This window comes from Fundulus heteroclitus, unplaced genomic scaffold, assembly GCF_011125445.2.
Source record: "Fundulus heteroclitus isolate FHET01 unplaced genomic scaffold, MU-UCD_Fhet_4.1 scaffold_36, whole genome shotgun sequence".
Classification (NCBI taxonomy): Eukaryota; Metazoa; Chordata; class Actinopteri; order Cyprinodontiformes; family Fundulidae; genus Fundulus; species Fundulus heteroclitus.
In genome coordinates, this window is record NW_023396770.1 from 2,593,987 (window position 1) to 2,618,730 (window position 24,744).

A 24,744-nucleotide genomic window follows, 5' to 3' on the forward strand; every position below is an offset into this window, starting at 1 on the left:
ACGTTCAATGAAGACTCTGTGCTGCCATGCTAGCATGTCCGAATCTAATTTAGAACACTGTGTGGTCACTCTGCGAGAAAGATGCTGTGTTTACCAAAAAAATCTAGTACTCCAACTTGTCTTTGATCAAAGCTGTTGCAAAAGGAAATTTATTTACTCGATTACACAAGTAAAAGAGACTTACTTGGGCTCAAGGAATTTTCATCATTACTTTCACTTTGTCCGGTGCCCTCAGCTGGCTAGGTTATTGCTAACTTGCTAGGCTAGCGCCTGCTAAAAGCTCCATATGAAACAGCACAACAAGCTTTTATTCACACTTACCAGTCTGAAAATGCCGTCAACACACACGTATCCGCATACGGTTTGGAAAGTGAGCTTTGGTCTTCGCACGGCTGCCATGCAGAGTACATTGGGAATCTATTTGTTAGATCACAGATCCGAGCTCCTCGGTTTTTGATTCCATGCTGGTTAACTTACAAATCTCTATCCACTGTTCTTTTTCCCAAAACGGTCATGTGAATGAGTGGTACAGGTTATGACAAAGCCGCTTTTTGAGACGGTTTCAGCTTTTTTAAAAGCTAGAAAACAAAGACAGCGTTTGTGGATGAAGGCTATATAAACATGGAGAAGCCAGTTTCCGGATGCACAGGTATCCCACAACGCCGTGCGGCTTTCTGTGTCATGCTTTGAAGCCCCGATATATCTTTGGTCTTTGACAACGGTTCACCCTGCACTTTTGGACATGTGCAACACAGACTCTGTGGCGCAATGGTAGCGCGTCTGACTCCAGATCAGAAGGTTGCGTGTTCAAATCACGTCAGGGTCAAAGAAATCATCACTCTTTGTGGATGACAATGTGTTTCTCAAGTAGTCTGAGCTGAAGCTTGTTCTATGTAAAAGCAATGGGAGTAGCTGGCTCCTCCTAACGAAATAACATTTGCTTTTAATCATTCAAAAATCAATGTAGGCTCTACACTTTTACAATAATTGACCTTCTAAACTTAAGCTACAACCACCACCTTAGTATGTACACAGCCAGCTCTTTTAAACCAAGCAATACAGTCTTTTTGTTGAGGCCACTTAAAATGTACTGACTTCTTGCTTTTATGACAGATTCTGTACATTTTACACCCATTATCTCAACTTCAAGAACCAACAACGTTCAATGAAGACTCTGTGCTGCCATGCTAGCATGTCCGAATCTAATTTAGAACACTGTGTGGTCACTCTGCGAGAAAGATGCTGTGTTTACCAAAAAATCTAGTACTCCAACTTGTCTTTGATCAAAGCTGTTGCAAAAGGAAATTTATTTACTCGATCACACAAATAAAAGAGACTTACTTGGGCTCAAGGAATTTTCATCATTACTTTCACTTTGTCCGGTGCCCTCAGCTGGCTAGGTTATTGCTAACTTGCTAGGCTAGCGCCTGCTAAAAGCTAAATATGAAACAGCACAACAAGCTTTTATTCACACTTACCACTCTGAAAATGCCAGTCAACACACACGTATCCGCATACGGTTTGGAAAGTGAGCTTTGGTCTTCGCACGGCTGCCATGCAGAGTACATTGGGAATCTATTTGTTAGATCACAGATCCGAGCTCCTCGGTTTTGATTCCATGCTGGTTAACTTACAAATCTCTATCCACTGTTCTTTTTCCCAAAACGGTCATGTGAATGAGTGGTACAGGTTTTTACAAAGCCCCTTTTTGAGACGGTTTCAGCTTTTTAAAAGCAGAAAACAAAGACAGCGTTGTGGATGAAGGCTATATAAACATGCAGAAGCCAGTTTCCGGATGCACAGGTATCCCACAACGCCGTGCGGTTTCTGTGTCATGCTTTGAAGCCCCGATATATCTTTGGTCTTTGACAACGGTTCACCCTGCACTTTTGGACAAGTGCAACACAGACTCTGTGGCGCAATGGTAGCGCGTCTGACTCCAGATCAGAAGGTTGCGTGTTCAAATCACGTCAGGGTCAAAGAAATCATCACTCTTTGTGGATGACAATGTGTTTCTCAAGTAGTCTGAGCTGAAGCTTGTTCTGTGTGAAAACAATGGGAGTAGCTGGCTCCTCCAAACGAAATAAACATTTGTTTTTAATCATTCAAAAAAATCAATGTAGGCTCTACACTTTTACAATAATTGACCTTCTAAACTTAAGCTACAACCACCACCTTAGTATGTACACAGCCAGCTCTTTTAAACCAAGCAACACAGTCTTTTTGTTGAGGCCACTTAAAATTTACTGACTTCTTGCTTTTATGACAGATTCTGTACATTTTACACCAACATTATCTCAACTTCAAGAACCAACAATGTTCAATGAAGACTCTGTGCTGCCATGCTAGCATGTCCGAATCTAATTTAGAACACTGTGTGGTCACTCTGCGAGAAAGATGCTGTGTTTACCAAAAAATCTAGTACTCTAACTTGTCTTTGATCAAAGCTGTTGCAAAAGGAAATTTATTTACTCGATTACACAAGTAAAAGAGACTTACTTGGGCTCAAGGAATTTTCATCATTACTTTCACTTTGTCCGGTGCCCTCAGCTGGCTAGGGTTATTGCTAACTTGCTAGGCTAGCGCCTGCTAAAAGCTCCATATGAAACAGCACAAACAAGCTTTTATTCACACTTACCAGTCTGAAAATGCCGTCAACACACACGTATCCGCATACGGTTTGGAAAGTGAGCTTTGGTCTTCGCACGGCTGCCATGCAGAGTACATTGGGAATCTATTTGTTAGATCACAGATCCGAGCTCCTCGGTTTTGATTCCATGCTGGTTAACTTACAAATCTCTATCCACTGTTCTTTTTCCCAAAACGGTCATGTGAATGAGTGGTACAGGTTATGACAAAGCCGCTTTTTGAGACGGTTTCAGCTTTTTAAAACTAGAAAACAAAGACAGCGTTGTGGATGAAGGCTATATAAACATGGAGAAGCCAGTTTCCGGATGCACAGGTATCCCACAACGCCGTGCGGTTTCTGTGTCATGCTTTGAAGCCCCGATATATCTTTGGTCTTTGACAACGGTTCCCCCTGCACTTTTGGACATGTGCAACACAGACTCTGTGGCGCAATGGTAGCGCGTCTGACTCCAGATCAGAAGGTTGCGTGTTCAAATCACGTCAGGGTCAAAGAAATCATCACTCTTTGTGGATGACAATGTGTTTCTCAAGTAGTCTGAGCTGAAGCTTGTTCTGTGTAAAAGCAATGGGAGTAGCTGGCTCCTCCTAACGAAATAAACATTTGTTTTTAGTCATTCAAAAAATCAATGTAGGCTCTACACTTTTACAATAATTGACCTTCTAAAATTAAGCTACAACCACCACCTTAGTATGTACACAGCCAGCTCTTTTAAACCAAGCAATACAGTCTTTTTGTTGAGGCCACTTAAAATGTACTGACTTCTTGCTTTTATGACAGATTCTGTACATTTTACACCATTATCTCAACTTCAAGAACCAACAACGTTCAATGAAGACTCTGTGCTGCCATGCTAGCATGTCCGAATCTAATTTAGAACACTGTGTGGTCACTCTGCGAGAAAGATGCTGTGTTTACCAAAAAATCTAGTACTCCAACTTGTCTTTGATCAAAGCTGTTGCAAAAGGAAATTTATTTACTCGATCACACAAATAAAAGGGACTTACTTGGGCTCAAGGAATTTTCATCATTACTTTCACTTTGTCCGGTGCCCTGGGCTGGCTAGGTTATTGCTAACTTGCTAGGCTAGCGCCTGCTAAAAGCTAAATATGAAACAGCACAACAAGCTTTTATTCACACTTACCACTCTGAAAATGCCGTCAACACACACGTATCCGCATACGGTTTGGAAAGTGAGCTTTGGTCTTCGCACGGCTGCCATGCAGAGTACATTGGGAATCTATTTGTTAGATCACAGATCCGAGCTCCTCGGTTTTGATTCCATGCTGGTTAACTGTATAAAAGGCTCAGACATTCTTTGTTTATGATGTTGGTTCGGCTGCTATCAGGAAGTGACGTAGGTGTAAGTTCAGGGCGCTATCTGCTACTTCCGGTTAACTTCATAGCATGTCGGCTGTTTGCAGTTAGAACTATCGATGCTCCGAGTGTTAAGTTAATGAATGAACGTAAGTTACCACATTCGGTGCTTGGTTTGTTGATTACACACAGAAGTATTTTACACCTAACAGTTTCGTTGGTCTTCATAAGTTTATGTTAAAACTGTTTACTTACGGTTTGGATTTTCGCTGCGTGTGCGCTGCGTCGGGGGTTGTGCGTCATGTGTGCATGTTGTGATCGGGGCGCTGCCGGCTGACGCCAAGGCGTAGTTTATTTATTTGACCACATGATGGCGCCAAAAGCTACTCATAATAATTTGAGCTAGAAAACGTCTGTTTATTATGTTTCATTGAAACTGTGCTCACTTTAAGTTCTTGCAGTATTTAAGCCAAGTGATGCTATATTTACATAATTAGAATTATATCTAATATGCTGGGGAAATGTATTTCCACAGATTGATGTTTAAGTTTGCCTTTTTTGGATATGTTTAAGTTTATTTGGTTTAAACTTCTACTGTTGCAATATATATCTGGCCTAATGGCAATTCATATGTTATTGCAGACTGTTGGCAACACTGAGTATTGAAGTGGAATTTGAAGCGGAATAAACCCTGCTGACGGCAACAGTTAAAGGAGTGCGAGCCTCATTACCCTACTACCTGTATCCTGACCGATACACCATCTTGTTGGCTGTTAAAACCTTAAAAGAACCAGCCTCTATCCTATTACCCCCTAACATTAACTTACAAATCTCTATCCACTGTTCTTTTTCCCAAAACGGTCATGTGAATGAGTGGTACAGGTTTTTACAAAGCCCCTTTTTGAGACGGTTTCAGCTTTTTAAAAGCAGAAAACAAAGACAGCGTTGTGGATGAAGGCTATATAAACACGCAGAAGCCACTTTCCGGATGCACAGGTATCCCACAACGCCGTGCGGTTTCTGTGTCATGCTTTGAAGCCCCGATATATCTTTGGTCTTTGACAACGGTTCACCCTGCACTTTTGGACAAGTGCAACACAGACTCTGTGGCGCAATGGTAGCGCGTCTGACTCCAGATCAGAAGGTTGCGTGTTCAAATCACGTCAGGGTCAAAGATATCATCATTCTTTGTGGATGACAATGTGTTTCTCAAGTAGTCTGAGCTGAAGCTTGTTCTGTGTGAAAACAATGGGAGTAGCTGGCTCCTCCAAACAAAATAAACATTTGTTTTTAATCATTCAAAAAAATCAATGTAGGCTCTACACTTTTACAATAATTGACCTTCTAAACTTAAGCTACAACCACCACCTTAGTATGTACACAGCCAGCTCTTTTAAACCAAGCAACACAGTCTTTTTGTTGAGGCCACTTAAAATTTACTGACTTCTTGCTTTTATGACAGATTCTGTACATTTTACACCAACATTATCTCAACTTCAAGAACCAACAATGTTCAATGAAGACTCTGTGCTGCCATGCTAGCATGTCCGAATCTAATTTAGAACACTGTGTGGTCACTCTGCGAGAAAGATGCTGTGTTTACCAAAAAATCTAGTACTCTAACTTGTCTTTGATCAAAGCTGTTGCAAAAGGAAATTTATTTACTCGATTACACAAGTAAAAGAGACTTACTTGGGCTCAAGGAATTTTCATCATTACTTTCACTTTGTCCGGTGCCCTCAGCTGGCTAGGTTATTGCTAACTTGCTAGGCTAGCGCCTGCTAAAAGCTAAATATGAAACAGCACAACAAGCTTTTATTCACACTTACCAGTCTGAAAATGCCGTCAACACACACGTATCCGCATACGGTTTGGAAAGTGAGCTTTGGTCTTCGCACGGCTGCCATGCAGAGTACATTGGGAATCTATTTGTTAGATCACAGATCCGAGCTCCTCGGTTTTGATTCCATGCTGGTTAACTTACAAATCTCTATCCACTGTTCTTTTTCCCAAAACGGTCATGTGAATGAGTGGTACAGGTTATGACAAAGCCGCTTTTTGAGACGGTTTCAGCTTTTTAAAACTAGAAAACAAAGACAGCGTTGTGGATGAAGGCTATATAAACATGGAGAAGCCAGTTTCCGGATGCACAGGTATCCCACAACGCCGTGCGGCTTCTGTGTCATGCTTTGAAGCCCCGATATATCTTTGGTCTTTGACAACGGTTCCCCCTGCACTTTTGGACATGTGCAACACAGACTCTGTGGCGCAATGGTAGCGCGTCTGACTCCAGATCAGAAGGTTGCGTGTTCAAATCACGTCAGGGTCAAAGAAATCATCACTCTTTGTGGATGACAATGTGTTTCTCAAGTAGTCTGAGCTGAAGCTTGTTCTATGTAAAAGCAATGGGAGTAGCTGGCTCCTCCTAACGAAATAAACATTTGTTTTTAGTCATTCAAAAAATCAATGTAGGCTCTACACTTTTACAATAATTGACCTTCTAAAATTAAGCTACAACCACCACCTTAGTATGTACACAGCCAGCTCTTTTAAACCAAGCAATACAGTCTTTTTGTTGAGGCCACTTAAAATGTACTGACTTCTTGCTTTTATGACAGATTCTGTACATTTTACACCATTATCTCAACTTCAAGAACCAACAACGTTCAATGAAGACTCTGTGCTGCCATGCTAGCATGTCCGAATCTAATTTAGAACACTGTGTGGTCACTCTGCGAGAAAGATGCTGTGTTTACCAAAAAATCTAGTACTCCAACTTGTCTTTGATCAAAGCTGTTGCAAAAGGAAATTTATTTACTCGATCACACAAATAAAAGGGACTTACTTGGGCTCAAGGAATTTTCATCATTACTTTCACTTTGTCCGGTGCCCTCAGCTGGCTAGGTTATTGCTAACTTGCTAGGCTAGCGCCTGCTAAAAGCTAAATATGAAACAGCACAACAAGCTTTTATTCACACTTACCACTCTGAAAATGCCATCAACACACACGTATCCGCATACGGTTTGGAAAGTGAGCTTTGGTCTTCGCACGGCTGCCATGCAGAGTACATTGGGAATCTATTTGTTAGATCACAGATCCGAGCTCCTCGGTTTTGATTCCATGCTGGTTAACTTACAAATCTCTATCCACTGTTCTTTTTCCCAAAACGGTCATGTGAATGAGTGGTACAGGTTTTTACAAAGCCCCTTTTTGAGACGGTTTCAGCTTTTTAAAAGCAGAAAACAAAGACAGCGTTGTGGATGAAGGCTATATAAACATGGAGAAGCCAGTTTCCGGATGCACAGGTATCCCACAACGCCGTGCGGCTTCTGTGTCATGCTTTGAAGCCCCGATATATCTTTGGTCTTTGACAACGGTTCACCCTCCACTTTTGGACAAGTGCAACACAGACTCTGTGGCACAATGGTAGCGCGTCTGACTCCAGATCAGAAGGTGGCGTGTTCAAATCACGTCAGGGTCAAAGAAATCATCACTCTTTGTGGATGACAATGTGTTTCTCAAGTAGTCTGAGCTGAAGCTTGTTCTGTGTGAAAACAATGGGAGTAGCTGGCTCCTCCAAACGAAATAAACATTTGTTTTTAATCATTCAAAAAATCAATGTAGGCTCTACACTTTTACAATAATTGACCTTCTAAACTTAAGCTACAACCACCACCTTAGTATGTACACAGCCAGCTCTTTTAAACCAAGCAACACAGTCTTTTTGTTGAGGCCACTTAAAATTTACTGACTTCTTGCTTTTATGACAGATTCTGTACATTTTACACCAACATTATCTCAACTTCAAGAACCAACAATGTTCAATGAAGACTCTGTGCTGCCATGCTAGCATGTCCGAATCTAATTTAGAACACTGTGTGGTCACTCTGCGAGAAAGATGCTGTGTTTACCAAAAAATCTAGTACTCTAACTTGTCTTTGATCAAAGCTGTTGCAAAAGGAAATTTATTTACTCGATTACACAAGTAAAAGAGACTTACTTGGGCTCAAGGAATTTTCATCATTACTTTCACTTTGTCCGGTGCCCTCAGCTGGCTAGGTTATTGCTAACTTGCTAGGCTAGCGCCTGCTAAAAGCTCCATATGAAACAGCACAAAAAGCTTTTATTCACACTTACCAGTCTGAAAATGTCGTCAACACACACGTATCCGCATACGGTTTGGAAAGTGAGCTTTGGTCTTCGCACGGCTGCCATGCAGAGTACATTGGGAATCTATTTGTTAGATCACAGATCCGAGCTCCTCGGTTTTGATTCCATGCTGGTTAACTTACAAATCTCTATCCACTGTTCTTTTTCCCAAAACGGTCATGTGAATGAGTGGTACAGGTTATGACAAAGCCGCTTTTTGAGACGGTTTCAGCTTTTTAAAACTAGAAAACAAAGACAGCGTTGTGGATGAAGGCTATATAAACATGGAGAAGCCAGTTTCCGGATGCACAGGTATCCCACAACGCCGTGCGGTTTCTGTGTCATGCTTTGAAGCCCCGATATATCTTTGGTCTTTGACAACGGTTCCCCCTGCACTTTTGGACATGTGCAACACAGACTCTGTGGCGCAATGGTAGCGCGTCTGACTCCAGATCAGAAGGTTGCGTGTTCAAATCACGTCAGGGTCAAAGAAATCATCACTCTTTGTGGATGACAATGTGTTTCTCAAGTAGTCTGAGCTGAAGCTTGTTCTGTGTAAAAGCAATGGGAGTAGCTGGCTCCTCCTAATGAAATAAACATTTGTTTTTAGTCATTCAAAAAATCAATGTAGGCTCTACACTTTTACAATAATTGACCTTCTAAAATTAAGCTACAACCACCACCTTAGTATGTACACAGCCAGCTCTTTTAAACCAAGCAATACAGTCTTTTTGTTGAGGCCACTTAAAATGTACTGACTTCTTGCTTTTATGACAGATTCTGTACATTTTACACCATTATCTCAACTTCAAGAACCAACAACGTTCAATGAAGACTCTGTGCTGCCATGCTAGCATGTCCGAATCTAATTTAGAACACTGTGTGGTCACTCTGCGAGAAAGATGCTGTGTTTACCAAAAAATCTAGTACTCCAACTTGTCTTTGATCAAAGCTGTTGCAAAAGGAAATTTATTTACTCGATCACACAAATAAAAGGGACTTACTTGGGCTCAAGGAATTTTCATCATTACTTTCACTTTGTCCGGTGCCCTGGGCTGGCTAGGTTATTGCTAACTTGCTAGGCTAGCGCCTGCTAAAAGCTAAATATGAAACAGCACAACAAGCTTTTATTCACACTTACCACTCTGAAAATGCCGTCAACACACACGTATCCGCATACGGTTTGGAAAGTGAGCTTTGGTCTTCGCACGGCTGCCATGCAGAGTACATTGGGAATCTATTTGTTAGATCACAGATCCGAGCTCCTCGGTTTTGATTCCATGCTGGTTAACTGTATAAAAGGCTCAGACATTCTTTGTTTATGATGTTGGTTCGGCTGCTATCAGGAAGTGACGTAGGTGTAAGTTCAGGGCGCTATCTGCTACTTCCGGTTAACTTCATAGCATGTCGGCTGTTTGCAGTTAGAACTATCGATGCTCCGAGTGTTAAGTTAATGAATGAACGTAAGTTACCACATTCGGTGCTTGGTTTGTTGATTACACACAGAAGTATTTTACACCTAACAGTTTCGTTGGTCTTCATAAGTTTATGTTAAAACTGTTTACTTACGGTTTGGATTTTCGCTGCGTGTGCGCTGCGTCGGGGGTTGTGCGTCATGTGTGCATGTTGTGATCGGGGCGCTGCCGGCTGACGCCAAGGCGTAGTTTATTTATTTGACCACATGATGGCGCCAAAAGCTACTCATAATAATTTGAGCTAGAAAACGTCTGTTTATTATGTTTCATTGAAACTGTGCTCACTTTAAGTTCTTGCAGTATTTAAGCCAAGTGATGCTATATTTACATAATTAGAATTATATCTAATATGCTGGGGAAATGTATTTCCACAGATTGATGTTTAAGTTTGCCTTTTTTGGATATGTTTAAGTTTATTTGGTTTAAACTTCTACTGTTGCAATATATATCTGGCCTAATGGCAATTCATATGTTATTGCAGACTGTTGGCAACACTGAGTATTGAAGTGGAATTTGAAGCGGAATAAACCCTGCTGACGGCAACAGTTAAAGGAGTGCGAGCCTCATTACCCTACTACCTGTATCCTGACCGATACACCATCTTGTTGGCTGTTAAAACCTTAAAAGAACCAGCCTCTATCCTATTACCCCCTAACATTAACTTACAAATCTCTATCCACTGTTCTTTTTCCCAAAACGGTCATGTGAATGAGTGGTACAGGTTTTTACAAAGCCCCTTTTTGAGACGGTTTCAGCTTTTTAAAAGCAGAAAACAAAGACAGCGTTGTGGATGAAGGCTATATAAACATGGAGAAGCCAGTTTCCGGATGCACAGGTATCCCACAACGCCGTGCGGCTTCTGTGTCATGCTTTGAAGCCCCGATATATCTTTGGTCTTTGACAACGGTTCACCCTGCACTTTTGGACATGTGCAACACAGACTCTGTGGCGCAATGGTAGCGCGTCTGACTCCAGATCAGAAGGTTGCGTGTTCAAATCACGTCAGGGTCAAAGAAATCGTCACTCTTTGTGGATGACAATGTGTTTCTCAAGTAGTCTGAGCTGAAGCTTGTTCTGTGTAAAAGCAATGGGAGTAGCTGGCTCCTCCTAACGAAATAAACATTTGTTTTTAATCATTCAAAAAATCAATGTAGGCTCTACACTTTTACAATAATTGACCTTCTAAACTTAAGCTACAACCACCACCTTAGTATGTACACAGCCAGCTCTTTTAAACCAAGCAACACAGTCTTTTTGTTGAGGCCACTTAAAATTTACTGACTTCTTGCTTTTATGACAGATTTTGTACATTTTACACCAACATTATCTCAACTTCAAGAACCAACAACGTTCAATGAAGACTCTGTGCTGCCATGCTAGCATGTCCGAATCTAATTTAGAACACTGTGTGGTCACTCTGCGAGAAAGATGCTGTGTTTACCAAAAAATCTAGTACTCCAACTTGTCTTTGATCAAAGCTGTTGCAAAAGGAAACTTATTTACTCGATCACACAAATAAAAGAGACTTACTTGGGCTCAAGGAATTTTCATCATTACTTTCACTTTGTCTGGTGCCCTCAGCTGGCTAGGTTATTGCTAACTTGCTAGGCTAGCGCCTGCTAAAAGCTAAATATGAAACAGCACAACAAGCTTTTATTCACACTTACCAGTCTGAAAATGCCGTCAACACACACGTATCCGCATACGGTTTGGAAAGTGAGCTTTGGTCTTCGCACGGCTGCCATGCAGAGTACATTGGGAATCTATTTGTTAGATCACAGATCCGAGCTCCTCGGTTTTGATTCCATGCTGGTTAACTTACAAATCTCAATCCACTGTTCTTTTTCCCAAAACGGTCATGTGAATGAGTGGTACAGGTTATGACAAAGCCACTTTTTGACACTGTTTCAGCTTTTTAAAAGCAGAAAACAAAGACAGCGTTTTGGATGAAGGCTATATAAACATGCAGAAGCCAGTTTCCGGATGCACAGGTATCCCACAACGGCGTGCGGTTTCTGTGTCATGCTTTGAAGCCCCGATATATCTTTGGTCTTTGACAACGGTTCACCCTGCACTTTTGGACAAGTGCAACACAGACTCTGTGGCGCAATGGTAGCGCGTCTGACTCCAGATCAGAAGGTTGCGTGTTCAAATCACGTCAGGGTCAATTAATTTCCGCTCTTTGTGGATGACGATGTGTTTCTCAAGTAGTCTGAGCTGAAGCTTGGCCTGTGTGAAAGTATTGGGAGTAGCTGCCTCCCCCTAATGAAGCAACTATTTCTTATTACTCATGCTATTTTAAACATTCAAGAAATCAATGTAGGCTCTACACTTATACAGTACAATCTGTTCTGACAGATGCAGTTATTTTTAAAGATGCCGTTTTAGCGCATATTCAGACAGAAACAGGGAAACGAGAGGTGGTGCTGCGGGGAGCTATGATGTGTGTTGCTATAGGCGTGTTTACCTGCTTAAGGTAACTGCTGTGAAACAATCAGAAAATAACATTTTATTTTTCTTATTAATAATGCCGCACTCTGTTATTGTTACTCTGTGCCGCTTTACCACTTCTCTCTCTGGGTCGCTCGGTCGCTGATTCGCCCGTCATGTTTTTTTGTTTTTTTTTTGCGGCATAAATTGTGCGTCAGACTCAGATTTAGAAGCTGCCATTTCTTATATTTATTTTTTTCTCTAAGATGTTGAGGGTGTCAACCCGGTTGGGACACAGAAGGGGGTTCGCGGCCAATAAAAGTTTGGGAACCCCTGATTTAAGTTAACCAGCAAACAAACTGAGGGGGAAGGTGACATATTGCTTCTCAGACACAAGGCTTCACGTATCTGGCTTCAGAACCACCGGCGTACATAACCACAGGAGTTATGTACGCAGGTATTAGACTATGCAAAATAGTTCAAGTTTCCTCAGCACTATACCTTGGTTTCTGATCAGCTGGCTCTGTATAGTGTATAGCCAGCTGCAGAATATGGGCACTTAATGGGAATTTATGTTTGCTTTGTGATTTGTAAATCAAACCATTTTAATTACATCTTATTATGTTTCAGTGTTTTTGGATAAATGTTTGTTTTCTGCTTATATCCACTTATAAATGTTCACATTTGATTAAACAAAAACTGATTTTAAGTTTTCTCTAACTCTCTAAGACTTCTTGAACTTTTAAAGTGGAGCCTTGTGTTTCTTGTGAACCCCCCCCCCCCCCCCCCCAGCTCAGCCCACACAGCGACTGTCAGTCAGCTTACTTTTATTTTGAAATCCTCCAGACTGAACAACCAAACGGCTGTCAGCTTTTAAGGCTCTGTCGCTCCCTCTTCCAGCTCAGAAGCTTGTTTTGCCTTCTCAGACTCACCCGGTGGCCCCGACTCACCCTGGGAACCCCCCTACTCTTCCTCACTGTTCCCCTCGTCCACCCTTGACCCTGGTCGCTGTGAACTACGCCATGAAAACAAACAGAAAGGAGATCTGGGTTAAACAGGAGACAAGAGGACTGAAGGTGCTGGAAAAATTGTGGGCCTTAGAAAATGCAGCCAGCTGGTTCCTGTTTGGGCAAAAATGTTTGAAAACCAGGTATCTACTTCACTTAATGATGTGATGACCTGTTTTATTCCCTACTCATTTTTTCTCCTTTTTATTGAAAGCATTTCAATGTTACACATTTTCTCTTCTCACTTTGATTTCTGTGTAGATTTACAGTATTAGTTTAAAGCATGCCCATAGACTTAGACTTTATTGTCATTTTGTATGCACAGAGTGCGTACAGAACGAAATTTCGTTTGCATACAGCTTGAGAATTTCAGTGAATTGCAGTGGATTTCAGAATAAAGTAACTTTGCAGGATAATAAAGTAAACTTTGCAGGTTAATAAAGTAACTGTGCAGGATAATAATTAAACTTTGCAGGATAATAAAGTAAACTTTGCAGGACAATAAAGTAAACTTTGCATGATAATAAAGTAACTGTGCAGGATAATAATTAAACTTTGCAGGATAATAAAGTAGACTTTGCAGGATAATAAAGTAACTTTGCAGGATAATAGGCACAAAATCCCATCAAAGAATATATAGGTTATATGCTGCAGTTTTTAATAAAAAGGACAACATTAAAACTATGGTCTGTTTCTGTTTATAAAGCCAGACAGGCTGTTTTATCCTGAATCATATTGTACCACAGAGTTTTGACAAGAAACTGAAACCCACTGGATGTTTCTGTCCTGGCGTCACTGATCTCCAGTGTTGGTGTGTTTATGGCTGTGTAGGTGTTTTCTCCTGAGGCGCTGTGTCGGGGGTTAAGTGGCTCTTGTTTGGATGGGAAAACTGTTGTGGCTTTCAGATTCAGGCTTGGCTGTTTCCCCGCTCTGACCGCGCTGCATTTAAATTACCTTGGAGAAATGAGACGTGTGATCTTCAAGGTCCTGTTGCTTCAACTCTCAGTGGGGGAAAAAAATGTCAGCATTTAACTCACACTCATAGGAAACATAAACAAAGAGGTCTCTAGATTGAGGAAAAGGTTTTCACTCTTAAAGCATGAGAACTTTATCACGTCGGGGTAGAAAAGTGTTTGACTATTTATCCACTTATAACAGACATAACTTTCTAAAAGCAAAACACAGACAGTATACGTCTCAGAATTAAACCCACAGACGCTTATAAATGATGTTAAATTAACCAATAACCATGTTTCACAATGATGGCAGATTTTATCATTACTTTAAATTAAATTAAAACTCATTTTCAATCATGCTTAATCACTTTAATAATTAAAATCTACCATAAATAACTTCTGAAGGATTAATCTGTCCCAGCAACAATTCTATCACAAAAAACAAGAAGATTTTGCATGTATATCAAAAAATAACATTTATCAACATAATATTTACAAATAGTATTTGTTAGACTTAGACTTAGACAACTTTATTTGTCATTTTGTATGCACAGAGTGCGTACAGAACGAAATTTTGTTGCATACAGCTTGTAAATTGCAGTAAAAATTAAATTACAGTATAAAGTGCAGCAGTGATTTAAAAGTAAACAATTTAAATGTAGATAATGCAGGAGAAGTCACAGTGTACAGGTGAGTATTTTTTTAAAAAACATTTGTATGTGCAGAATTGATTGTGCAAGGGCATTTGTGCAAGAATACAGCTTGTAATTTACAGTAGATTTAAAATACAGTATAAGGTGAGGAACTGAATTTAAAAGTAAAGCAATCAAAATGTAAACAATGCAGGAGAAAGTCACAGCAATTATTACTAATCATAGTAATTATTTCTCTACATTTTATTTCCACCTGACCTCACTAGGTAAAGGGAAATAATTAGAATAAAACAAAAGACCAGTTATTCATAGAAAAAGTGGGAAAGTTTTCATTAAAAGGTATGAACATTGAGAATACAGCAATATTCACAATGAATAATCAACTTGACTTGTGGGCTTTTTTATTGTAGTTGATCTGCACAGTTAAGGCTGGATGCTGGTCCAGTTGGTAACACTTGCATCACTAGCTAAAATATCCTGGGTTCAAATCCCAGCTGTGGGTCTTTCTGCATGGAGTTTACCTGTTCCACCTGTGGAAAGCCCGGAAATATGACAGTAAGGCAGGTGATTTCTCCTGTGATGAACTGGTTTTAATTGCTAGATTGTACTTTTGTTGCAGTCATCTTTATTTCACAAACTTTCTTGTGTTTAACTATGTTTACTGTGTTGGTATTTGTCTTACTTCATGCTTTATTTAGTAGGATGGGTCGTCAGTTACTTATACTCCTAAAAGGAACACACCTGATTGCCTTTTTAATATCCATTATTCTTTTTTCCCCCAATTTGTTTTCAGTGATGAAAATATTGAGTTCATAATTCACCACCTTTTCCTAATTCACTGCCTCATAAAACATGGTTCTAATCTGCTGTAATTATCAAATTGCATGTTTACCATGTTATTTACCACTTTCCATCAGACGGATAAAAATGACTCTTTGTTGTAAACGAAATTCGACATGTTTATCCTCTGATGGTAAACAGATCATATTATGTGATCCCAAAGTTGTTTTCTCCTAAAACGGGATTCAGAAACTGGACAAATCTCCTCAGAAGAGAAGAAAGTGGTGATCCCTGTCTCCATATCCCAGAAAAATGCCTAATCGGCTGTGTGACTGTGTGCTGTGGGAGCACAGAAACTGCAGCTGTCTCCTTCCACTCCTCTCCTCGCCATTCCCCTCTAAAGCCGTCCGTCCCCCTGAAATCTCTGCCACCGCTCATTCATTTCCAGGCGCTGCAGACCTGAGCGAGCAGACGGACCAGCCGAGCATGACGGAGAAATGAAGTGAGAAGTGCTGCAGAGGTGGAGGAGGGCTGGGTGTGTGTGCTCTGCATACTGATCAGCCATCTGTCAAAGGACTCGCTGAATGGAGGGAGGATTTTCCGGCTCCTGATTGGCCCGCTCCCTGGTGGCGTCTGCATGCATTAAGGCTGGGTAAACACAAGCACCCAGACACTTGAGTTCCAGTTGAACTTTTCTTTTGCTTAAAAGATAAACATACTAATTTGTTCTGCACTTTGTTCCAATGCAAACAAAAAAAAAGAAAAAAAGAAAAATGAACTCAAACAGCAGCATCCAGATTCACCAGAGAAGGTGATCTGGATTTGAAACATTAATGAAATGAGTAAGATATGACCCAGTGTCCACAGACGTTTAGACTTGACTTGTAAACATATTTATTTATTTTTCTTGTAAACACATTTAGCTGTGTCCTACATATGTCTTGAGTATCCCTCTGTTTAACTGAAGTGAAAACATTTTTTAGCTTGGATTTAGTGCTGACTCGCCAGCAGCTCTAAGTGTGAAAGTCAGACAGCAGCAATGATGGAAGGATGGCTCTTCAGAGACAAAGCTTAACAGCATTCAGTGTAAAATGAGAGAAAGCCTGCAGCGCATCTGCATTTAACAATTTAACACGAGTCTGTTTTTATTTCCTTATGCCGTGGTTCATGCTTTGTAAATAGTAAAATTATGTTCAGGTAGACCTGAAGACATTTCTCTTCCCATCCAGGAATTTTTGTCAGTTCAAAATGTCTGCAGTAGTGAGAAGTTCCAGCTTTATAGACCTGCAGGCCTCGTTAGAGCTTAAATTCACCTGTAGATTCACCTGGAACTCCAACAATGGAGTCGCTAGGCTCCTCGTTAGGCTCCTCGTTAGGCTCCTCGTTAGGCTCCTCGTTAACCTGGCTCGCAGGAGGAATGTTGTGCTCACATGCATGGAGGTGTAAATTTAGTGAAACTTGGCAGGAATCAAACCTACAGCTGTGTTGTAAGTTTCTGAAAGTTGAAACCTGAGTCCTCCTCCTCTGTTTAAAGTTGTTTTTTCTCGCTTTACGTAAACGGCTTCCTTCACCCCTCTCTCAAACCATCTGTCTTCTCTGTCCACAATGTGAACATGTTGGTCCCAATTCTTAACCTTTTCTGGATTGCTCTGTTCTGTCCAGCCTTCTCAAGGCTGGAGCAATCCCTCAACACCTTTCACTGACTTTACTTTTTCTGCAACTCTCCCTGCTTGTGGAGGGTCTCAGTAGCTGTCTGCTGAACAAATGTTCGTCACATGATTGTGTAACAAAACATTTCAGAATCCAAAATCAATTCCTTTGGTCTGATTTAATATTCACATTTTCTGTGAAACTGTATTTGTTTTTTTATTGCCTGTGAGCCAGAACCATCAAGATCAATAGAAATTAAATGACTACGTGTGTATTAAACAAGCAAAGCGTGATGTACCTCATATTTGATGGATTGGCTCAGGTAGGCATTGAAAAGTAGGATGTGGATCTAAAGGTGAGTCCGACACGTGCAGAAACTTCGTACATCTTTACTAATGAGGCTGAAATCGCAGTTAATTACAAACCTTCATCAGCATGAGCTACTAAGCCTGAAAATTCACTAAATGTGCACGCTTTGACTGCTTTGTTATCATCTTTAGTGAATTACATCCATGTCAGTTAATGCAGAAGTCCTGAATGAATGATGACAGAATGAAAAGTTGACTGCTGACACAGGTAAGTGTGATGGAGGAGACGGCGAAACATGAAATAGCAGCAAACACGGGTCCTCAGTCTGGAAAATGCTGCTCAGAAGAGGCAGGTGGATGTTTGGGGCTCAGAGGCCCCCAGATAGTCAGTAATCTACTTTTGATTGTCTTGGTTTGTGCTGCAGGAGCATCTCATTATAGGCTAAAGGTCCTTTCGCTGCTCTGACTGCTGCCATTGATCCGCCTCACCTTGGACTGAGTGCGGTCCTTCAGCAGAAACCGATCGGACAGACTCACAACACAAAAGCCTAGGCAGAGGATCGCAGAGTCAGCAGAGCGTGGAGGCCACCGTTCGTCCGTGTTCGATCACAGAAAACACTCAGGAGGAGGAAGTCAATGCGTGCGATTCAGCTGTATGAATTTTTCATTGTTTCTGTAACCCCTGGTGTCCCGCGGAGTGCAGCGCAGCCTCGAGGAGTTATTACTCACAACCGTCACCGTGTGAGGGTTTATCTGTTTATCAGCTGAAACACCAAATCAACGAGAAGGACACACGCTGTAGAGAAAGAGACACCGGCGGTTCATATCTCTGTCAGAGAACTGCAGCGCTTTTTGGATTCTCTTAAAGATTTAACAACTATTCCTAAATCAGAGAAATAGCTACATTTCTTTTTGTGTTTTGGAGGCCCTGAGCACCAAAAACGAGCACACAGCCAAATAGAGAATATGAGACACTGAAGATGAACAGCTGATTAATCAAACAGATCATGTCACCGTACCGATTCATTCTTTGTGCTGACTTCACGTGAGGACACGCCTTCTCTTTTAGGGGCGTGTCTAAGTTTAGAAAAAGGCATGCAGCCGTGACTCGAGGTGAGGAAAGCCCAACAGAGACTTACTTTCCTCTGCAGGTTAAAGCTCCTTCACCTCCCTCACCAGATGCTGACGAACCTCGACATGATGGAGGATGGAGAGCCTTCTGGCGTATTCCTGCACTGTGCGGTTCTCCAGCTGCTCTCAGGAGAACATGAAGAACTCGCAGCGGGTGGAGACGCTTTATTGGACCACAGCTGCCCTCTGACACACGTTTCCACCTGCAGAGTCAGATTTACAAATAAATACACTCTACAGAGTAGACTCATTGCAAAGTGCTGAAGGAGACTGATTGAGGCAAATAAATTCACCAAGAGACATGGAAAAAAAAAATTCTTTGATGAAAAAACAAAACAAAATTATTTGTCATATGATTGGTAACAGTTTATGAGTTATGATGGATTTCTGCATTTGTAACACATTTAAAAACTATAACCCACATTACGCACATTTTATCACAAAAACAAAACATGAATAATTATCGCTGTCTTACCTCTACTTAGAAATGAAGTCCCTGCGGCGCTCTTTCTGAACAAAAATATCATCATTTTCCGGTAAAAGTTCTTTTTATCTTCTTCAGATTTAAAAGTCTCTCAGTCTCAGTGGAGCTCACTGCCAGGGAGGAAAGCCTTCCTTCATCAGTCCTGTTCCGGCTGGATGTTTAGAGTCTTTTTAGAGCTTTACTTGTTTAGCAAAACTCGCTAAGAAAACATCCATAACTTGCTGTTACTCTACTGTTTTAGGATCAGGAGCGGTGCCCCTTGAGCGCCCCCTGCCTAGCGGCCAAGGAACTGCAGGCCTCACCTACAACCAGTTCTCTGCTGGTTATGATCGCCCAGTAGCACGAAAACATGTTACCTGCACACAGTTTGATGACCGAAACACAATTCATAATCCACATACATTAAATTGTGGAAAATCAGTTAATAACTGTTTTAATAATTGAATTTATGATCTAGAGACAGGAAGATGCATTCAAAGAATGGAAGCCAGCGCAGTTAACATGGGATTGCGCAATCCCAGGGGAGGCCAAGCTCGCTGCAGCCTCACCGGCTTCGCTATCAAGCGCCACCAAGGATTTACATGGAAAATAGTGAAAATTCTGCAATTTTGAAGAAAATATGATCAAAATTGATGAAATTAGATGAAAAATTAACTTTTTATTACAAATGACTGTGAAATGAGTGAATCACAATTTATATTATGTTATCATCATTATATACTTTCTTTCTTTCCATGATGACAAGTGAGGCCTGGCCTCCCTTCCCTCCCCTGACTGCATGTCACTGTAACACACTCCACTCACCCCAGACACGTTCTTTCCTCTCCACTCCTCTCTCGTAAAAGGTTCAGGAAAAACAAATTCATAAAAACCAAATCCAACAAACTCAATAACAGTTTTGATGCCAGAGTGATCAACTCAGTCACCCTGAATATCCTGACTGCCACTAACCTCAGTTTAGTGATTTACAAAGTATTATTTTTTTCCACATGTATGTGTGTGACACTGACACTGCCGAGGAAGAGCAACTAACCTTTTATTCATTGTGCAAAAAAATTATTCTCTTTATCATTTAATTCAATACATACAGCAGCAACCAACAACAAATGCCATAAACTCGCTTTGAAGGACAAACAGGCCAATCCAGACCTTAAAATATGGAGTCAAATTAATTCCACATTGAAATTTTAAAGTGCATACACACGAAATAAACGACGTTTTGTGTTCAGGAAGATTGTTTGAATATTCTTTAGAGAATTAGCGTGTGTGTGGTGCATTGTTCAAACACATACTGATGGATTTTAATGTCTCCCCGCTGACAAAACGAGGCTGGATTTCCTGTCCTGCGTGACGGAGGCAGCATTAGAGAATTCATTCAGGCTTTATTGAGCAGGACAGAGTCTCGACGTGCCGATCAATCTGATGCCTCTGGGATGCAGTAAACTGTCAGCTGTGAGTGAAGGCTGAAGGGATGAAGGAGAGGCTCCTGGACATCCATCCTCATCACCTCTGCTTCTGGGCCCCTTCCTGCCACCGCCGAGTTACGAGGGAGCGCCAAGCATCATGAAAATCAGCAATCAATACCATTCAGTTACAAAGGTTGGCATCTGCAGAGTTATTGCATCTGGAGACTTTTACACACAAAGCTTTGACATGGATGAAGAACCCGTGTCCAGCATCTTTCCACTGTTATGACAGCGGCACCATAGCTCGTAAATGTTCAACAGTTATTGATACAGTAAAAGAGATCGCAGTCCACCGACTTTACGTGAAACGTCAGACTGAGGGAAACGTGTGTTGTCTGTGTACAAGGAAAATTAAATGGACTTTTGATCATTAATGCACCATTAAAATATCAGTCTTAATTAACTGTGGCGAAAAGATTTACAATAAATCAACTTAAAATGCTGAAAATATGCAGAAAAGATTTTCACACATGATATCTGGTACCATACCCTGCCTCTCACCCATTGACAGCTGGAGACAGGCACCAGCAACCCTCAAGACCCCAAGATGGATGGATGGATGGATGGATGGATATCTGGTACCACAAACTAAAAGTAAATGTTTTATATTCACTTTTCATTCTGACCAATGATTTTACCCGTGAAAATAAAGCCCGGGAAATCTGAAATTTGGATCAAAAAGCATGCTGGGCTTTTGAAAACTCGTGGCAAAATTAACTTAAACATATGATGTTGAGAAACAGCATTACTTGTAATTGAAAAGGGCCTTAGGTCTCGAATTAGAGCCACCAGGACCCCTAGATTAGAAATAAATTAGCTAAATGCTTTAAATTACAAACATTAAACTATCAGACTTTAATTCCGTGCTTTCTGTGTCTCTGCTCTGTCTTCTCTAACATAGAAAGTACTCCTGGGTCAATGTGAGCTTCTGAGCTTTCTGTGTCTCTGCTCTGTCTTCTCTACCATAGAAAGTACTCCTGGGTCAATGTGAGCTTCTGAGCTTTCTGTGTCTCTGCTCTGTCTTCTCTAACATAGAAAGTACTCCTGGGTCAATGTGAGCTTCTGAGCTTTCTGTGTCTCTGCTCTGTCTTCTCTAACATAGAAAGTACTCCTGGGTCAATGTGAGCTTCTGTGCTTTCTGTGTCTCTGCTCTGTCTTCTCTAACATAGAAAGTACTCCTGGGTCAATGTGAGCTTCTGTGCTTTCTGTGTCTCTGCTCTGTCTTCTCTAAGCCCCAGTGGGTGGAGGCAGATGAGCGTTCACACTGAGCCTGGTTCTGGTTCTGCTGGAGGTTCTCCTCCCTGTTAAAGTGGAGTTTTCCTCTCCACTGTCGCTTCATGCATGCTCAGTATGAGGGATTGCTGCAAAGCCATCAACAATGCAGACGACTGTCCACTGTGGCTCTACGCTCTTTCAGGAGGAGTGAATGCTGCTTGGAGAGACTTGATGACACCTGCTGGGTTTCCTTAGAGAGGAAACTTTCTCACCAACCTGGAGGATCTGATGGAAGCTGACTTTGGAAAGAACCTTGAGACGACGTGATGTGGATTGGTGGTATATAAATAAAATTTAATTGAACTGAATTAAATCAAGTGAATGCAGAGGGGTAAAACTCTTTGCTAATATCCCTCAAGGCCCACGAATATCTGTATATTTGTGGACTGTGAAAAGAAGCTGGAGTACCCAGAGAGAACCCACAGATGCTCACGGAGAACCATGCAGAAAAGTCCCAATAAGGACTTGAAACCCAGGAAGGTAACAGCGTTCAGCAAGTTTGATAAGATGATCACTGATGAAAAAATATAAGCATCTAAAGCTTTGTGCTGAGTTACAGTTTCTTGCTCATCACTGAATTTTGATAGTTTAAAATGTTAGGTCAAAAAATCTTTATCAGTTATTCTTTTACAAGTCAGAATAACGTCAGCCGAAGGATGGCTGCATAAATCGTGCATTAACTGCTACAAAACAATTGAGCAGAAAGGGAATCCAGACATTATCCCTGTTTGCAGGTGGGGGAGGGAGGCTGAACCTGTTCAGGCTGGCTCCAGCCTCCTCGCTGTGGTTTTCATTCGCTCGCCGTTATGGAAATGAAGCCGCCGCTGCGTCTCAGGAGGATTCACACCGACACGGTTTTACCAGATCTCTCCAGCGAGGGTCGTTGGAAATGTGATTCAGGAGTCTCAGGGGAAATAAGCTCGCGAGGCACCGCTTCAGGCAAAGTAATATCCTCAGCCTGTTAGACGGAGCAATAATCTGCGGCGGGGCTGGGATGAGGGAGGCCGGCGTGGCCCCCCACCTCCCCCCGGGACTCTGAATGACGCTTGGGGAGATTCAGATGGCGTTTATGAGGCCACTGTCACAGAACGATCTCCTCATTCACATGGGGAGCTGCAGAGAACCAGAGGTGATACCTCAGAGAGGCACAGCACGGGTTTCACGACAGCCGCTACGCTAACAACCAGGAACATGATGATGACCTGCACCGTAACCGGCTGAATAAACCCTCATCATCTGATCACGCTGATGAGGGAAGCCCTCCACAGGACATATGTTTCTGTTTTTTGTTACTACTGAAGTTAAAATGAAACTAGATAAAGGTACAGAAATCAATCCCTCATACCAGTTTCATCAAATTCAGAGTGAAGACTGGACGCTACGCATCACCCTAGAAGGAAGCTCCGTGTATTTCACAGGATTCACAATTTATTGAAAAAATTAATAATGGGATCTCGTTCTTTCGATCACAACCCAAAACTTGTGACCCGCCCGGATCCAAGCGGCTGAAATGAGTTTTCTCCGTAGTGTGTCTGGGCTCTCCCTTAGAGATAGGGTGAGGAGCTTAGTCATCCAAAGTCAAATACCTGGTTTGTGGACAATCATGGCCGAATAAAGACGATTCTAATTCTGACATAAAATAAAGCTCCATTATAAAATCTCGGCTATAATAACCATATAATATATTTTGTTTCTGTATTCAGGGATCATCTTGTAGGCCTGTGATCACCTCACTGGTTTAAATGCAGCATTTACTTTCAGCAGTCAGTGTTTACATGTGGGGTTGAATGCAGGATTAATCTAAAGCTTTCTGGGTCTGTAAATCAAATAAAATCTGATTATTAACTTTGATAAAACTTTGCTTAGACAGGATGCATCACATTCAGAATCCTGTCTCTGCTTCACCACTCATCGTCATCACCTTCGTTTAAATAAAAGCTCTCAGGTACGTTTGTATCCTAAAATCTGATTGTGTTTTTGCTTGTTTATGCCTTAAAAATGTTAAATGTTAATCTACACCCAAACATATAAAGGCCTAATCTGTTACCAATGTCCCTGATTAGGTTAACAGTTGAAATGCTATCAATTAGCAGCAGTAAATATCCGACTAACATAAACTGTTCGCAGGGAAGCAGTTTTTTATTTTAACAGAACCGTGTAGGGACATTTCTGCAGTCAATGAAGCGTTATTTACACGTTTTTGGAGCTGCTTGTTGTTTTTGCGGCGGCAGAGGCGAGCAGACGGCTGCCTCACGCTGCTTTCTGCTCCGCTGCTCTGCAGGGGCTAAATGGTGTTTTTTTTTTTTTTTTTCAAATGAATTCCCATTAAGTTTAAAAGCTATTTTTCATTATGCTGCTCCCTGTCTGCTGTCAGGCCCTCCTCCCACCCCAAGCAGGCGCAGAAAACACAAGAATCACATCATATAAGGGGCTAATTTGCATAACATCTCAGCTGTCAGCGAGGTCCATGTCTGCAGGAGCTGCACCGTGCCTCTGTAGCCCCCTGCTGAAGAAAGAAGGGCTGTGGAACGTCTCGCCTGGAGGGGGTTTAATGCGGATTCATCCAGGAGCATTTAGTTCTCCTCCTGGACCGGAGAGAGCAGCAGAGGTTGTTTCTGTGGCGCAGCGACGGTGCGTGCTCCAAGGAGGCTGCAGAGAAGATTAAAGAGCAGATCATGATGGATATGATCTCATTAGAGAAGGGAAGCTTGGGCTTTAATTTTCTATTCTGTGCTTTGTCTTTATTAACGTCAGAGCGGTCGATGATGATGAGCCCTCAAAGACAGGAACCGGAGAAGGAATTCAGGTCAGATCACCCCCTGAAGGCTGAGGGAGCTCCAGGTCCGGCTCAGGACACTGAATTTCAATTCAATTCAATTCAATTTTATTTATATAGCACCAATTCATAATACACGTCATCTCAAGGCTCTTTCCAAAGTCAGCTTCCATCAGATCCTCCAGGTTGGTGAGAAAGTTTCCTCTCTAAGGAAACCCAGCAGGTTGCATCAAGTCTCT

The 24,744-nt window shown here is 41.6% G+C and overlaps 9 non-coding genes across 9 annotated transcripts; all 9 read left to right on the top strand.

Annotated features, from left to right (window-relative positions):
* Positions 1–754: 754 nt before the first annotated feature.
* On the top strand, positions 755–826 carry trnaw-cca. The gene has a single exon. It is a non-coding gene; the product is annotated as a tRNA-Trp (tRNA).
* Positions 827–1,907: 1,081 nt separating this feature from the next.
* On the top strand, positions 1,908–1,979 carry trnaw-cca. Its single transcript has one exon. It is a non-coding gene; the product is annotated as a tRNA-Trp (tRNA).
* Positions 1,980–3,066: 1,087 nt separating this feature from the next.
* On the top strand, positions 3,067–3,138 carry trnaw-cca. Its single transcript has one exon. It is a non-coding gene; the product is annotated as a tRNA-Trp (tRNA).
* Positions 3,139–5,064: 1,926 nt separating this feature from the next.
* Positions 5,065–5,136, top strand: trnaw-cca. The gene has a single exon. It is a non-coding gene; the product is annotated as a tRNA-Trp (tRNA).
* A 1,085-nt stretch (positions 5,137–6,221) lies between these two features.
* Positions 6,222–6,293, top strand: trnaw-cca. Its single transcript has one exon. It is a non-coding gene; the product is annotated as a tRNA-Trp (tRNA).
* Positions 6,294–7,374: 1,081 nt separating this feature from the next.
* On the top strand, positions 7,375–7,446 carry trnaw-cca. Its single transcript has one exon. It is a non-coding gene; the product is annotated as a tRNA-Trp (tRNA).
* Positions 7,447–8,530: 1,084 nt separating this feature from the next.
* On the top strand, positions 8,531–8,602 carry trnaw-cca. The gene has a single exon. It is a non-coding gene; the product is annotated as a tRNA-Trp (tRNA).
* Positions 8,603–10,528: 1,926 nt separating this feature from the next.
* trnaw-cca lies at positions 10,529–10,600 on the top strand. The gene has a single exon. It is a non-coding gene; the product is annotated as a tRNA-Trp (tRNA).
* Positions 10,601–11,684: 1,084 nt separating this feature from the next.
* Positions 11,685–11,756, top strand: trnaw-cca. The gene has a single exon. It is a non-coding gene; the product is annotated as a tRNA-Trp (tRNA).
* Positions 11,757–24,744: the final 12,988 nt, after the last annotated feature.